The sequence below is a fragment of the Thunnus maccoyii genome, chromosome 23 (genome assembly GCF_910596095.1).
Source record: "Thunnus maccoyii chromosome 23, fThuMac1.1, whole genome shotgun sequence".
NCBI lineage: Eukaryota > Metazoa > Chordata > Actinopteri > Scombriformes > Scombridae > Thunnus > Thunnus maccoyii.
In genome coordinates, this window is record NC_056555.1 from 21,534,064 (window position 1) to 21,551,449 (window position 17,386).

Genomic DNA, 17,386 nt, shown 5'->3' on the forward strand with positions numbered 1-17,386 from the left:
TGTGTGTGTGTGTGTGTGTGTGTTTGATGTTTCACAGCTGAGGCCATATTCCCAGTAAGTGTGGGAATTTAATGTGTATGTGTGTGTGTGTATGTGTGTGTGTGTGTGTGTGTCGATGGTGCATAACTTAATTCCAGAGGGAAGCCAAAGCAACATCGCCTCTGTTTCCTGTCCTAATTGCTTAAAATCCTACACAAATAAGCCTACACACACACACACACACACACACACACACACACACACACACAGAAATACACACGTCAACACAGTCATTTACACATTTTCAAATCCGATGTTTAAAAAGGACTTATGCAGACAGTTTAAGCATTTGCATAGTTTTAACATTCATTATCTTTTTTTTTTTTTTTTTTTTTTTTTTTTGACAGAATAGCTCATTTATCTTTTTTCACAGTACTTGCACACACGATTTCAGTTTTGTTTCGTCTCTATTTTTATCTTCTTTACTCTGGTTTTATCCTTTGTTTACCTTTTTTCTTCCTCTCGGTTTTTATTTGTCAGTTTATCCCTTTATGCCCTTCCCTTTATTCTCTTTTGTTCCAACATCTTTCGTTGAAGGTTAAACCGGCCCTTTTATTTACAACCTTTCTGGTCTTTTGACTCCTTGTTTTGTGGTCTCTGATGTAAAAAGTGATACTTCAATGTCCCCTGGATGGACTCTGGTAGTTAAAATTCTCCTCTAAAGGATGATATAAGACTGTAACTTCCTGTTTTCCTTTAGAGAAATGTTGAATTCACTGCAAACTTAAAAAAGAAAATCCCTAAATCAGATTTGGACTGACGTGACCTCATTGCACTTGACTATATTTGACATGTGTTTGTATATTTTGCCAACCAGAACATGAAGTTGTCATATGATCCTTACAGCTGTGTATCGAACGCATCTGACTACGGACGACTCCCTAAAGTTTGATGTGTGTGTGTGTGTGAGAGAAATAGACTATTTACGGGTGTGTAGGAGATCAGCTTGTAATTGCATGTGATCTGGTTTATTTAAAAGTTATGTTTTTTACGGCAGAAGTCTTTGAATTTCACTGCAGTCGTGTGAAAATAGATTTGTCGAGGCCTTCTGTGGAGAAATCTGATTTTAGGCTCCTTGTAACTGTGACCTTTAACCTGTAATCGAGCTTGTGACTGTACATGAAGGTCCACGTGAACATAAACTGATTTAATAATGATGTCAAAGGTGGCTGCTCACGCCTCACCTGGTCGAGACAACACCCTGTTTTCCAAGACATCACCTGGATCTCCTGGATTTTAGGTGACTTTCTGGCATTTTTCTGGCATTTTTCTGGATCCCTCTGCAGTTGCACCCGTTGTTGTGCCAGCACAGTGGCCTCAAAGAACATAATACGGAGGGCATGTTTTTGATTAAGTACAATTGTCTGTCTGCACACAGCCTTAGAGGTGATTCAGTTCAATTTAATGACTTAATTCATTCCCAGCAGGACAGTTAAATAGTAAAAAGATATATGGAGCAGAGCGCACAGCTGTTAGGTCTTTAGGACAGAGTTTGTCCACCCTCTGGTGTTGTATAACGGATTACCTCATTTTATTTATTGTTTTTTACTCCCTGACCTTCACTCTCTTACTCTCAGTCTCTAGATGGGTTTTTATTCTCAATTTGTGCATTAAAAAACCTGAATAAACGCTGAAAAATCTCTAAATAGAACTGAAGTTTTACGAGTGGCCGAGGTGGAAAAGTCAGCGTATCTATAAAAGCAAAATGCGCCCGAGTGCAATGACGTTGTCGACGTGACGTACATGAAAGCGTCACCGAAGAGCTGAAGACGTCAGATCTGTGTGGAGCGATGATGAGGAGACTGTAACCTTCCTTAAATCAATACGTGAAACAAACAGAAATGTCATATTCCCATCATGTTTTCCATCATTTCTGTGTTCTGCAGTGGTTTAATGACACCAACATTTCTCAAATTAATGCATAAAACAGCATATTTTCATCATGTTTTAGACATACTGTTGCACTTGCTTCTTCAGCAACGGTTTAATGAATTAATTCAAATTTTCTGTTGCCAATATTCTGGAAATGTGGTTAAAATTGGCACTAAATTTGTTTGGAAACCTGGCTTCTGTCTCGGCGTTTGTCCAAACATAACTGCACAAACAGGAAGCACTGAGCATGAACTTGTGTGTGTGTGTGTGTGTGTGTGTGTGTGTTTAAAAGAGAAAATGTGTCGGCTCTCTTTGGACATGGCTGCCATTGTTCGACTGTCCTTCTTGGCTCATGACACATGACTCATAGTGTGTTTTCATGTGTGTGTGTGTGTGTGTGAGACAGACAAAGACAGTGTGTATGTACAGCTTGCCTCCTTTTTTTTTTTTTCTGGCTTAGAGGTCAGACGGAGAGCAGAGGGCGTCCCTGCCTACAATCTGGACCTGCTGTGTGTGTCTGTCCTCTGTCTGCCTCAGTTTTATATACAGTAAATGCAGCCAAACATGGAAAGAAAATCAGCCTTTATAGCACCGCTGCTACTATTAAAATGATTTATAACAAAAACAATATATAATAGTAAAAAGTAGAAAATTCAGAAAGTGTTCCTTTCTGCCTTTTGCTGCCGTTTACTGATTCAAAGCGAGGTGTTTTTGTTTTGTTTTTTTTTTTGAATGATATTGGAGTGAAGGAGTAAAAATGAAAGAGGCAGAGGAGGGAGGTCAGTGCAGGCCGAGCTGGAGAGAAGAATGCACAATAACCCTCTGAAAATTTAATAAACGCATGGAAATGTTTCAGGTATTTTGAGGTCCAGGTTTCTGTGTGTTTCTGTCCTTCAGTGGCTCACATGAGGAGAAAACACAACAACTAAAATTAGCCATCGAGTGGTGGAAAGTAACTAAGTACATTTACTCAAATACTGTGCTTAAGTATAAATTTAAAGGAACTTGTACTTTCTACTCCACTACATTTATTTGACAGCTTTAGTTACTTTTCAGATGAAGATTTGACACAATGGATAATATAAGAAGCTTTTAAAATACAACATTGTTAAAGATGAAACCAGTGGTTTCCAACCTTTTTGGCTTTTGACGTCTTACAAAAAGCAGTGTGTAGTCGGGGTCCCATTTCACATGTCTATGAGTTGTTAACAGCTCCACCAAATAGTGATTTTTCCCTCTAAACTTCTCACATGCTTTCATTTCAATAAATGTTCAAATGATCCAATATTTCAGAAAAAATCAAAGATTAGAGAAAAAGTCCAAAAACTGAAAACAGATTTGTGTATCAGAACTTTGTTTTTTCTTCTTTCCTCTCCCATTAATCATCTCACGACCCCTCAAGATTTATCTGCTGACCCTTTGGAGGGGCCCGACCCCTAGGTTGGGAACCACTGGACTAAACTAGCTAACTGTATATAAAGTAGTGTAAACTAGCTCCACCTCCAGCAGCTACAACAGTAACATGCTGCTCTAACACTGATGCTTCACTATTAATAATCTAATGATGTCATATATAATAATATATCAGTCAGAGGGACCAAACCACTACTTTTACTGCAATACTTTAACTACATCAAGCTCATAATACTTATGTACTTTTACTGCAATACTTTAACTACATCAAGCTCATGATACTTATGTACTTTTACTGCAATACTTTAACTACATCAAGCTCATGATACTTATGTACTTTTACTCCTCCACCACTGTCCATCGTATAATTTAATGAATCAGGTTAATTTAGAGCACTTTGCACTGAACTGAAGAGCAAACAGGACGCTGTTTTGTCATAATTTTGACTTCAATATCACATGATTATGATTTAGCAATTTGTAATTAATTATTTGATCTTTATCTCATAATTGAAAGATTATCTTGTAATGATGAGATAAAATCTTTGTCTTTATAATCAAAAGATTTGATTAACCCTTCTGATGAGTTGTGTTGCTGGGAAATCGCCTGCGTCCTGCTAGTTTTTAACAAGCACTTTAACAAACCATGAACTCTGACAGTTAACGTCATGAACGTTTGTAATCGTGAACTCTTGGGGAAGTGAGCGAGAGATTCAGAACAAAAGACGACAACAGTGTTGGAAAATTAAACATTTGCCTGGTTCCAAACCTCCTTAATTATTGCCTGAATCCCATTGTAAGTTTTGTGTTGTGCTCGTTAACAGAGAAACAACCAGTCAGGAGGTTTAGGAAAGAGGAGGCCAGGAAAATAAACACATAAATGACAAAAAGTGACATTAGTCAACCGACAGAATAAGACGTTTGAGGGCGTCATCTTTGGCTTTGGGAAACAGTGATGGACATTTTTCACCATTTTCTGTCATTTTAAAGACCAATCGATTGATCGACAATGAAAATAATTTACAGTTGCAGCACTTAAGAATCGTCCAGGTTGTTGTACATCGACGTATTTCTTTTTAGCTGCACCTAGAACATTTACACAACATCACACTGGAAAACTGAATTAACACGAAAAGGCAAATAAATCTGATTGACTAACTGAAGGCAACATGATTCTGCAGTTATGAGATTATATGAGAGTTAAATTTTTCTTTTGTCTTTAATCAATCAGAGTTTTGAACCTGAGAGAAAGAGCTGGAAATCTATATACTGTTGAACATATACAAGTTTTTAACATTATTCAAACACTCTGAGGACATAAATCCAGCTGAGAAAAGCATCAGAAGTGGATTTGTCTGATTCTTAACAATATCTGTGTCTTCTCCTTAAATTTAATCCTTACCTTCAGGTTATTTAGACCCGTTCTTTCTCTGCTTTTATAGTTGCACTTATCATAATACGATAACTGCAGTGTAATTGTCAAGTGAGTTGTGTGTTCGGTCCCTAAAGCCCAGATGATGAATATTTATTGTCTTTTTTTTTTTTTATACGCTTTTCAAGCTACTTCCTGGTGATGGAAGGAAACATTGTGTCGACTGATGCTTCGCCATCTGGATGTTTAGATGTTGGGTGTTAGATGGTAGAACATATGGACACACACACACACACACACACACAAAAAATAAATGAACACACACACACACACACACACACACAAGTCGACTGTGCTATTCAGAAGCATATGGTTCTTTGAGATAGAGTGGAGACAGACTGGGCTATTCTGTTGGATAGCACCGAGGGCCTCAACATTGTTAGAAGTGCTGCCAAACAAACTTCACCACACATGCAAACACACACACACACACACACACACATTCACACACACACACATTCACATTCTCGCCTCACTTGCTGCTTTGCTATTTGTTTCAATGCAAAGTGAAAGGCAGCGTGCTTCACTTTTAGTTTCTGCAGCAGGAGGAGAGAGGTGAGCAGTGTCCTCCTCCTCGTCTGGGTTTTAACAGTGTGTAATGAAAATGAAGATACCTGTGAAGTGTTTTACCGGAGGCCTTATTCAGCAACATTTCGGGGGGGGGGGGGGGGGGCCTTCAGCTGCTCTTTTGTTCATTACACACTCCGCTTTTTGTCTGTTTGCTTGTCTCATTATGAAGATTACTCCCTAAATTGATTTTTCCTTTATCTTCTCAGTTTAAAAAGTCCCTTTATTTTAGAGCCTGGGTATAAGCATTAATGTTATCGCTATGAGAAGAAAAAAAAAAACTGAGGCTCTCTTCTCTTATTATCACAAATTAAAAAGCCTTTAGTTTAATTCGGGCCTTGACGAAAGGCTCTATTTAAACTCAGGGCGAACTCCAGCTTTTTTGTTATTATTCCAGGCAGTAATGTGCTTTTCTCTCTCATAGATAATACAAGATTTCTAGCACTTTCTGCAAATTAATTTCGTTTAATTAATGTCACTGTGCTGTGAATATAAGGCTGGTTCTCGCTTTGATCCACAGGCTCGCAGGTTCTGTTGCAGTCGGGCCGGATTTCATTTTAGTGGAAAGAGGGTTTGAACCAGTGTTCGGGCGCTGTATTAGCTTCAGCATATTCTGCGGGTTAAAGGATGAGTTCACAGTTTTTCAAGTGTGTCTTAAAACAACAGTCAGGAGCTCAAATGAACAGTGAAACCTGCAAACATGTATTTAAAAGTTTATCTGAAGCTAATATGAAGCTTCAGCGTCCAAATGAGTCAAATCAAGTAGATATCTTTCAACGTTACAGTCTTTTTAGTGCCAAAGTCCCTCTTTTTGTTACTATACTTCCACAGCAGCTCAACAGGGAAACACAAAGAGGGAATTTGATGCTAAAATGACTGTAAATGTGTCAGATATCCACTTGATGTGACTAACTCAGACTGCTGAAGCCTCATATAAGCTTCACATTAACTTCTCTATGGATGTGGATTTTGGCCTCCATCACCTACATTGAAATCACATTTGAAGGATCTTTTAATATCCAGTATGAACAGGAGGAATGATTACAGCGAGGAAAACCTCTTTCACTCTTCATATGGACACCTGACTGTGTCTTTTTAAAGTGAATTGAAATAGCTTCAGTCCAAATAAGTGTAAAGTTTTCTCCTGTATTTGCTTTATTGAGATATGAGCAATAAATATTATCATTATCAGCGTTTTAACTTTTCGTAATGCTAACATTGTTAATGAGAATCAACAACAACATGCTAGCAACTCTGTGCTTTCAGCTTAATGCTAACGCTAGCATAGCGCTAACATGCTGATGTTTAGCAGGTAATGTTAACCATGGTGATACATGCTAACATTTGCTAATTAGCTCTGCAACTTTTTATATCTGCAACTTTTGGCCACGTCTCTCCTGCGAAAGAAGTCTCCAACCTTTATGGGACTGGTTAAATAAAGGTTAAATATAATGAAACATATACTGTAATACAGCTGAGGCTGATGGGAATGTCGTAATAAGTGTTGGACAAAAAGAAACCTGATGTTGGCGCTAGAGGAAAAGTTAAGGGATCACCAAAGACATTAGGGTACATTCTGCAGAGAACATGTATCACATTTCATGGCAATGCATTCAATAGTCGTTGAGACATTTCATTCAAAAGCAAAAATGTCAACCTCATAGTGGCGATTAAGGGAAAATTCAAGGTATCAACCAAGTTATTTGGCTTCATCCTCTGGAGACCATTGAAGTCTGTTTCATGTTAATCCTGCCAATAGTTATTGAGATATTTCCAACAAACTGACTGATAGACTTTACAGCTGATGAAAACACTTATCTAGAGGAGTGACAATGTGAAATTAGTCGATTTTATTGATCTTTAAAAAAAAAAGAGAGAGACTAAAATGTTATCTACTTTCGAGGATTTGCTGCTGTTTTGTGTTTCATATCGTCTTGTTTTTAATCCCTATCAGCTCTTGGACGTTATGATCATAACAGCAAACAAATGAGATCACAAACAGTGATGTATGAGTAAATTATCTGATTATAAAAGAACTGTCACTGCTCCTACTAGAACACATATCTTCTTTTGCAGTTGTTTCAATACATATTGTATTTATTCTCACTCCCATTACAGCAAACCAGACACTTAATCATTTGTCACCATGTTTTCGCTGCCAAACTTTTATTGGCTCGTTTATATTTTAAAGCCCCGCCCTGTCACCACCACCAAAACACACACACACACACTCATCAAGAGAGGAGAAAACATCTTCTCCAGCTCTCCCCATCTGTCTCTAATAATAGAATCAGATGAAAAACTATTAAAATGTAAAGATACAACACAATACAGCAAGGCGGGGTTAAATGTAGACATGCGGAAGAACCTGTGTGTGAGGAAGTTTCAGGGGGGTTTTTGTTCTTAAACTCAGAAAGACGAGCCGCTCCGTGACAAATACGTCACCTTTTCTTGACCTGTAATTTGAGCGTAACCCTCGGGGGCCACTCATCGATTTCCCCCTCGAGTTTCAGCAAAATCTGAGCTGTGTTTTTTTTTTTTTTTTTTTTTTTCCAGATATCAGATGACCAATCAGGACCCTGCTGCAGTGATTTATGTCTTATTTTTTATTTAGGGAACAAAACTGATTCCATAATAACGTCAATAAAGGGTTTTTTTGTGTGTTTTTTTTTCAGCGGAGCGAAGCGGTTCATGTCATCCAGAGATCAACAGGCCTGAACACTGAACAGGTAAGGAAACAAAAATGTCTAAATTCCTTTTAGATTCTTATCAAACTTCTTTCACACGGCGTTCATATCATTTTTCGAACTTTCTCCCTTCTTGGCTCTCATCTCAGAAACCATTATAGGTTCCCATGAATGCCACTGGCTGTTTATTTTGGCAGTTGTGTGTGTGTGTGTGTGTGTGTGTGTGTGGGGGGGGGGGGGGGGTAGTGCGGGGGGTGGGGGGGAGGTTAAGGGGTTAATTGGAGGCTTCAGGCCGTTTTTTAAAGAAATGAATTCTCGTCCGAGACTCTGCTGCCCCCTATACAAACACTCCTCTCACATATCAGCCAATTACTGACACTTTACACACTCCTCTCTGTATCTCTCATATTGCTTTTCTCCTTCTGTCTGAACTCCCCCGATGTCGCCGAGGCAGCTGTCAAGGGACTTTAATACTACCAGCTTTATTTTTCTTCTAATACTGCAGTAAGAAAAAAAATGTGTTCAGTGTGTTGCAGCCTGAGATGTAAGATGCTTGTGGTGGGATAAAGTACAACTCTAACCCTTACCCTCTTTACTTGTGACGACCCTAATCTGCTCTAAATTAAACCTTAACCCTCAAACCGAGTCTTGACTCTCAAATAGCCTTTTCAAAGAAGTGAGATTCAGACAAAGAGTCCTCATTTCAAAGGTGTAAAACCCACGTTTGTCTTCAGAAACACCATGAGGTCATACGCACTGGGAGTTTAACTGATGTTGGATGGGGAGTTAATCTACTGCAGTGTTCTGGGTATCTTATCTGTGCAAAATGGACAGTTTGATAACATGAACAAAATATGTTGCAGCTTCAGCATCGAAAAATGTGAAATCTTGACTCGAATTTGCCCTCATCACAGGTGATTTTGTGTATTTAACATTCACAGCTTTGCCTTTTAGCCAGGTCCAGTTAGTTTCACATGTATAAATATCCTTTTTAAAAAGGGAATACGTAGCAGCAACATAACTGACACACAAAAATACTTATGTGCAAAGATGTGTTGCTCATCTTAGAAGAAGCTTTTTGCTGTTGTAGCAGTGTATGATTGGCTTTTCCTTGCATATTTCTGCACAGATATTAACACCTTAACATTCAGTTTTCCTCTTTTGTTTCGTCTTAAGTGGCTTTAAAGTTTCTGACAGTGTCATACACAGTATATTTGTATCATCTTCTAGCACATGAAGCTAGATAATGTTCTTTCTTGGCTCTATCGTTCCTTTGGATCATTTTATACACACTTACCCCAAATTTCAGCCCTGACACAAACGTTATGACCTCTACTTGAATTTAAAATACAAGTCTCTGCATTTCAGCAAATTTTCGCTGGACAGCTTCGAGAGTTTGTACCGACTACTGTGCCACTGGTTCTTAAGGTTTTTTTTTCCAGAAATGCTGAATGAATCACTAGAATCGAATTGCATTCTGGGTTGTCATTTCGTTATAAAAGACAGGACCATCTCAGGTTTATGTAAGCCGTTCTTTTTTTGGTTTGGGTACAAGATTCCAGACATGTGAAAACTAACCCTTCAGACTAACTCTTACGCCACCGAACATGAAAGAAAATACAGTATGCACACAAAGATTATCTACCACAGTGAAGGTGGTAACACTTTTCTCTCTCTGTTACTGCCTGCGGAGCTTTTTGGCCATTTATGGCTTTCGATCTCTCTGAGTTCATGACCTCGGTTCTCTACTGTTTCAGAGACTTTTCTAGCCTGCAGAGAATCCTTCTTTTCTTGGAAGAAAAACAGAATATTTCAAAAATAGTTTATATGAAAGTTGACAAGTTTAAACGTCTTAATTATTTGAGTATTTTTATCAGCGGTTTCGAATGTGTTGCTGTTCAGAAACTCACACTGGACTAAAAATGAGACCTTCCAGTGTGACTGGTTGATTTGAATGGTCGTCTAATCTGAATGACTGCTTTCTATGATCTGCTTCTGTCCGCTCGCAGTCTGCCAACTCATATTAAAGCGTATCGCCACAGTGTGTGTGTGTGTGTGTGTGTGTGTTTGTGTGTGTGTGTGTTCCTCTCCTCCACTTCCCCGTCTGTCTTCCATCCATCACTGTTTCCCTCTTGCCTCCGTGTTCTCAATCTTTCATTCCCCCCTCTGCTGTGTTATCCAGTGTGTGTGTGTGTGTGTGTGTGTGTGTGTGTTTAAAGTAGTTCTTGTTCCCATAAACTGCTTCATTTTCTCAGCCTTCCATGGGAGCTTGTAGCTTGTCACTCTGTCAAATCTTATGAAAGCAAATACAAGGGCCTTTGTGTGTGTGTGTGTGTGTGTGTGTGTGTGTGTGTGTGTGTAAGATACCATTTTCTCAGGGTGAAATCCGTCATCCCTCTCTCATATTTGAGGTGCACCAACTGAAGCTGATAAAGTCCTGTTCAGCTCAGTTTTATTTTTTTTTTTTCCTGGTTGGCTTTGATTTTTATTTTCAGCAGCTTTTATACGGCTTCCCTCCTGAACAAATAAATGGATAACCTTTCATATGAGCATAAATATTTTCCTTTATTTACATTCATCCCCCAACCAAAGAAATACCGCTGTAATCCTAAAACTAAACTAAACCCAAGTCCTAAACCTAAACTAGAGACTTGTTTTGACAAGACTTGATATCTGACTTTGACTTGTCTCGATGGACTTGAGACTTGACTTGAGATTTGTTTTGAAAAGACTTGATGTGGTCTTGACTGACTTGGGACATGACTTGAAACTTGACACAGACTTGTCTAGGGTGACCTGGGACTGACAAAACTTTGACTTGTCTTGATTTACTTGGAAATTGCTTTGACAAGACCCAGTACTCGACTTGAACTCGTCTTGATTGACATCAGACTTAATTTGATACTTGTCTTGCCTGAATTGGTACGTAACTTGAGACTCGTTTCGACAAGACTTGAGACTTGACTTGGATTTGACTTAATTGACTTGATGATTGAAAAATTGAGACTGGACATGGACTTGACTGAGTTGAGAGCTGCCTTGACAAGACTTGGTACCTGACTTTGATTTGTCTCATGTGACTTGGCATTTGAGACTTCATTTGACAAGACTTGGACTTGACTTGGTCTTGTCTTGACTGACTTGGGACTTGTTTTGTCAAGACTTTACACGGACTTGTTTAGGGTGACTTGGGACTTGTTCTGACAAAACTTCGACTTGTCTTGATTTACTTGGAAATTGCTTTGACAAGACCTGGTACTCGACTGGAACTCATCTGGATTGACATTGGACTTAATTTGATACTTGTCTTGCCTGAATCGGCACGTAATTTGAGTCTTGACTCGGATTTGACTTAATTGACTTGATGATTGAAAAACTGAGACTGGACATTGACTTGACTGAGTTGAGAGTTGCTTTGACAGGACTTGGTACCTGACTTTGACTTGTCTTGACTGACCTGCGCACTTCTTTCTTGGACTTCTTTTCACAAGGCTTGGACTTGACTTGGCAGGAAAAACCCTGCCAAGTCAGTCAAGACAAGCCCAAGTCACGTGTTCTTCTCTTTGTTGGTGAGACACACCACGATGGTCACAGTGAACCAGGTGATGTGAAAGATACTGTACCGTAAGTGCAATAAAAGCTTTGCAAGTAAAAACCCAATAAGAATAATTTATCAAACCACCTGTTCAACAAGCATAAACATGTAGACAAATGATATTTCCACCTGCTTTGCCTGCAGTGTTTTACACAATCACAGCAAACGCTTTTGAGCAACAGTAAAAAAAATTCACAGTACATCTTTTCTCATCAACCTCCTGCTGCTGTGAGTTTCCTGAGACCGGCTGCAGAAAAAGCCCAGCAGATGGCTCCAGGAGGGGGACGCGACTTGAGTCCGCTGGGGGGCCTCAGGGTGCATCACAGTGGCCCCCGTGAAACAACTGCTAACACTACACATGCATATGTCGTAATGAGATTAATATGAACCATAACTTCCCGCGGGAAGCTATGAGGGAAAGCAATGATGTGTTACCTTTTAAAGATAAACAGAATCTGGAGTTGTTGTCTAAACATGCATTTGACAAGTTTGACACATCAGACTGAGCGTTTGAATGCAAAACGTGTGAAAGTGCAACGAATTTACAGCATAACAGAAGCAGCATTTATCCAGACAGAGAAGCAGAACCAGCAGTTTGACACTGATGTTTGTTGACGCTTCACATCGATTCATAAATCTTGTAAATCCAATGTTGACATAAAGTAGTCCTGCTAGTTGATTTGCCCTCACAACATCCAAGTACAAGCGGATATTACATCTCAGCAAACCAGTTAACAAATCTCTTTTTGACTCGTGGTTTATATCTTCTTATTACCCAAATCTAGTCCAGTTTATACAAAAACAAACTTATCTTCAGTCGCTCTCGGGTCCAATCTCTGAGCGAATCCAAGAGAAACATAGAAACAACCCGATAGAAACTCAGTCAGCCACAGTGTTTATTCTTTAAATATTGAACATTGGTACAAAACATGAGCTCTCAGCAGATTCAGTCCAGAAAATATCAATACTGACCTTCTCAAAGCCACATCAGTCAAACCAAAGTGAATGAATAATATAACCACCAGTTCAGTAAACACAGTTTTTTTTTTTGTGTGTGTGGAACAAAACTACAAGACGTATGGATATTACAGAAAGCTTTCATCAAGTCGTCTCTCTTTCTCTTTTCTATTAATCTTCCTCATCACATCATTGCTTACCTCACTACCTCACATAATACTCAGACATGGTGTGTGTGTGTGTGTGTGTGTCTGGCTGGCAGTCTGATTATTGTGTTTGGGTTTAGTCCCAGAATTGTATCACTGCGTAAGATTTGAGGTGTGTGGGTTTGACTCGAGTCCATTTTTTTTTTCTTCTTTCAACACACACACACACACACAAAGATGGCAAACATCTCCCGAGAGCTGCCAAAACTCAGTGTGTGTCCATCATTTTCATTGTATCCCCTTAATCAGCTCATTAATTTATAGCCTTAACGATGTAGAGAAAGGAAGGAAGGAAGGATGCAAGGATGCCAGGAAGGATGGAAGAAAAGATGTCCGAATAGTGATGGATGAATTGTGAAGGAACATTGCAAAAAAAAAAAAAAAAAAAAAGAGGAGACATTGGAAAAAAATATAAAATATATGGAAGAAAGTCAAGAAGGATGAAAGCAATGAAAATGGCAGAAAAGAACGGAAAGAACAGAGAAGAAGAAGAAGAAGGAGACTTAGAAGGCAAAGTTGATGACTTGGAGCAGACTTTTATCAGCTGCCAACTGGTACTGTGGTGTGTGTGTGTGTGTATGTGTGTGTGTGTATGTGTGTGTGTGATCGAATAGTTTCGGGATTGTTGCCAGCAGTTTAGTGTGTGCAGTGTGTGTGTGTGTGTGTGTGTTGTTGTGCATGTGTATGAGGAGGGCGTGGATGGATGGATGGATGCTCTTGTGTGGTTTTTAGTATTTTCTTTTCTTTGTGAGCCAGCAGAGTGTGGCTTCTGTCTCTTCCCCCACGGTGGAAAGCTTTTATACTCTTTTAGTTGCTCCAACTCGCCGCTGGATTGGACCAAAGAAGAAGAAACTTTGTCTTTGCCTTTCATCTTGTCCCCGTTTTTTTTTTTTTTTTCTGCTGCTGCTCAATAGTTCAACTTACCAGAGATCACTCAGTGCTGCGACAATGTTGGTTCATTGAGAAGAATTTCTAGAGGTCGCGCCCTTTATTTGTCCGTTTCACCGCGGAGGCTGTTGCTCTCCGTTCTTCCTGTCAAGTACTTCTTACATTTGTTTCTTCTTCTATTTAAAGGCTCTGTCATGGGAACATCTGGTTCCAGTTTTGTTGGTTTTCCGAGCGATACTGTGCTCTGCTGCTGCAAAGTTTCCTTTCAGAAAATCCATTCCAGCACCTGGTACTTGTTCACAGCCTCTCCAGTGCAAGGAGACATAATTCACTGTCATGCAATGTGTGGGAGTTCTTGCTTTGTAACACTGCAAAGAGATGAAAGTCTTTTTGAGTTTGCTGAACAACGTCTATGTTCAGTATCGACTGTATAATCCTGCAGTGAGCTCGTAGCCGTGCACGTCCAAAAACAGTCAAAATCACAGCCGTGAAAACCTGTTGATGCTGAAGAGCTTCAGCGTGCTTCAAACAAAATGCTTCTCTTGATTGTCTGACGGTGTCTGAAACCTTTTTTGGGGTCAGACAATTTTTCACAAAATCGACAATCACACCCACTCAACCACGATTGGCCAGCTGTGCAGAGGCAAGAGAAGAACGCTGGGATTTAACTTCTCTCTCGAGCTCTTTCGTCACTTTTTGAGCGTACAACCCGAGTGCAACTCCAAGAATGTGTTCCAAGAGTCGTCCGGTAGGATTCAATGGGTCGGGATAACAGAGACACTCAAAAAACATGAGATGTTCCCGATGAGGGATCGGAGAGGCAGCGGGATGCAGCTGAACAGCTATAAACACACTCACCTTTAGACACGGACATGACCTTGTTTGTTTCAAGCATGCTGAACCTTTTTAACTACTGGAACCTCTGCTGCAGATGTTGCATCTAGTTGCTGCAACTAACGGTTATTTTCATTATCTTATTATTAACCAATTAATTGTTTTTGCTATTATAATTTCCCACAGTTCCCAAGCTGACGTTTTCAGATGTCTTATTTTGTCCGACCAACAGTCCACAACCCAAAGATACTCGGTTCACTGTCATGTACGACGAAGAAAAGCATCAAATCTTCACATTTGAGAAGCTGGAACCAGCAAATATTTGGTATTTTTGCTTTAAACAAGACTAAAATGATTATTTGATTATCAAAATGGTTGCTGATGTGAATGTGGAGATACGTTTCACTTCGTTGGTTTAGTCTCATTTGATTTTGAACTCTTTGTCACAGTTTTCTCCAAAAAAATCATTTCATAACCAACACTTGATTTTAGCTGTTTTCAAAGTAATTAGCTGTTAACTGATGCATTTGAATAAAAATCCTTTTAGTTAAGTCTTGTTTTTAATGATAGCTACTGAGTGAACAAACACAAATACATTATCACTTCACTTCTGACAGTTTATCCTAAAACTTGAAGCCGTATTTTTTGCAATTTTCAGCGTCTGTTAACTTTCTCACAAACTCCGTCACAGCAAGTTTTCATCTTTTCTCGTATGATCTATTCCAGAGGAAGTAGAGATATTAATATCATCACTTCCTGTTTATTCCTGATCTGTTTTGCATCTATAGAAAGCAGCAAACGTCCTGCTCTGTTACTTTTAGCTCATATTTGACCAGAAAGGATGCATCAATAAGATTCAATTTTCCATAACGAGAAACTAAAGAGCCCTTAATTACTGTAGTTACATTATTAATTATCATTTTTATCCATCACTACTGATGCACCATTTGGCAGCACTAAAGTCCAGTATCACTTACTGTCTTTCACTTTTAGTTTCTCCTGAATTTCTAAACTTTTCTTGAATCTAATCATAATTTATTCGGGCGTACCCATGCCAGCGGTCGGCCTTTGCACCCCGAGGTGTCAATTTTTTGGTTTTCACTGCATATATTTATTGCGACTGTGCACACGGTCCGCAGCGGAGCTTTGTTATTGCCGAGCAAGAGCCGAATGTTTCACTCCTTTAATTCCTTTTTGATCACAGAAGAGCTGAATCAGGAATACCTGCAGCTCATTTTTATTATACATGAACTTTGAAACGCTGCAGACGGGGTGGGGGGGGGGGGGGGGGGAGAAGAAGTGAAAAGTGAAGAGGAGGAGGGAGAGTACTGAGGCAGACTCACTAAGCTGTCTGCTACATTTAAGCTTTTATGGACAACAGCAGGGACCCTCCCTGCCTCTGATGGCTTTAACAGCTTACTTCACTGCTCTCTACAGCCTCTTTCTCTATTATTCTCTTCATTTCTTACTTACAAAATGGACTCTGTGTGTGTGTGTGTGTGTGTGTGTGTGTGTGTGCAACATAGTAGATAGATCCTTGTAGAGCTTTACTGACTCTCAGCGATACAGTAGATGAGAAGTGTCCTCTTTCCTGCCTTTTCTCTCTCTGCACATAGAAACACGTTTGTCGGTTTGTCTTTTGTCTTACGTAAGAAATACCTGTTACATGACATCCACAGAGTGTCTTAAAAATAGACTTTAATGGTTTAACAGACCGAGCGTCAACAGAACGGTTTGTTTCTTCTTCTTTTAAAAGCAAATTCTGTTCTGAGAATTCATCACACACTGTTGAAGCTTCGTTATTTACTTTAGATATAGCAGTTTGTAACTAACGATTATATTCAGTAACACTTCATCTGATGGTTTTTTTTTTTCAATTAATTGTTTTGTCTTTAAAATGTCAGAAATTTTCCGTCACGTTGAGGTAATGAGATGTGAGAAGCTTCTGAAAATTGAAAACTTAAGTGAAAGGCGCACGGTGGGTAGTTCAGGTGGCGTGGGAGATCGGACTAGTCGAACAGAAACGCTGAGAAGTCATTACACAGAGTTGAAGCTTCATTATTTACTTTGGAAATAGCAGTTTGACAAAATGTTTTAGGCTGTAACTAACAATTATATTCAGTAACACTTCATCTGATGATTTTAACGTAATGAGATGTGAGAAGCCTCTGAAAATTTCCGGTAAATAGACGCTGTGCGAAGAATTTTTATTTAAAAAAAACAAGAAAAGAACATGAGTTCATGTGGCTAACGTTAGCTCCATCATATGTAACATTAGTATAGAACATTTTTCATGTTTCTACCTTTTGAAATGCTGCATCAGTGTTCAAACGCAGTGGGAAAATAAAACTGAGGTGAAAAGGGCACGGTGGGTAGTTCAGGTGGCGTGGGAGATCAGAGTAGTCCAACAGAAACATGGCTGCTCTGCCTGTTTCTGAGTTTGAAATTCAACAGATGAAATAACAAAGGAGTGATCAATAATTCACAGCAACACTCGTGAGCTTCTCTTCATAAATTATGTTTTTTTTTTGTGCCTTTCACTGATTTTCACTCTTTTAATTATTGTGTCTTTACTTCAATCTGAGCTTTATTCCCTCGGGATTCATCAAATGAAGTTTGTGCACATTATCTGCACTCAGTTTGTGGTCATGTGGTTTGGAAAGTTTCCAAATATGGACTTACCGCTTCCCCCTCTGGGTGTAGCCTTTGATGTCTGATTGACTGGTCATTAATTAGCTCGTTAGACTTGAGAGGGAGGCTGATCCGGGGGGGGGGTGTAAGGGAGTATTTACAGGACAAGCCTGGCGTTTGGCTGGAGAGTGTGTTTGTGTTGCGTAACGGTGCTAAAACAAAATGAAACAGCATGAAGACGTCAGAAGATACAGATATCAAGTCAA

General features: G+C 39.3%; 1 protein-coding gene across 3 annotated transcripts in view; it reads left to right on the plus strand.

Annotated features, from left to right (window-relative positions):
* Window positions 1-17,386, plus strand: part of LOC121891148 (plexin-B2-like) — a 211,650-nt gene that overhangs the window by 72,957 nt on the left and 121,307 nt on the right. For all 3 annotated transcript variants that reach the window (XM_042403917.1, XM_042403916.1, XM_042403918.1), the window contains exon 3: window positions 7,998-8,051. The gene's annotated coding sequence lies outside the window, so the exon portion shown is untranslated. The remainder of the gene's footprint in view (window positions 1-7,997; window positions 8,052-17,386) is intronic.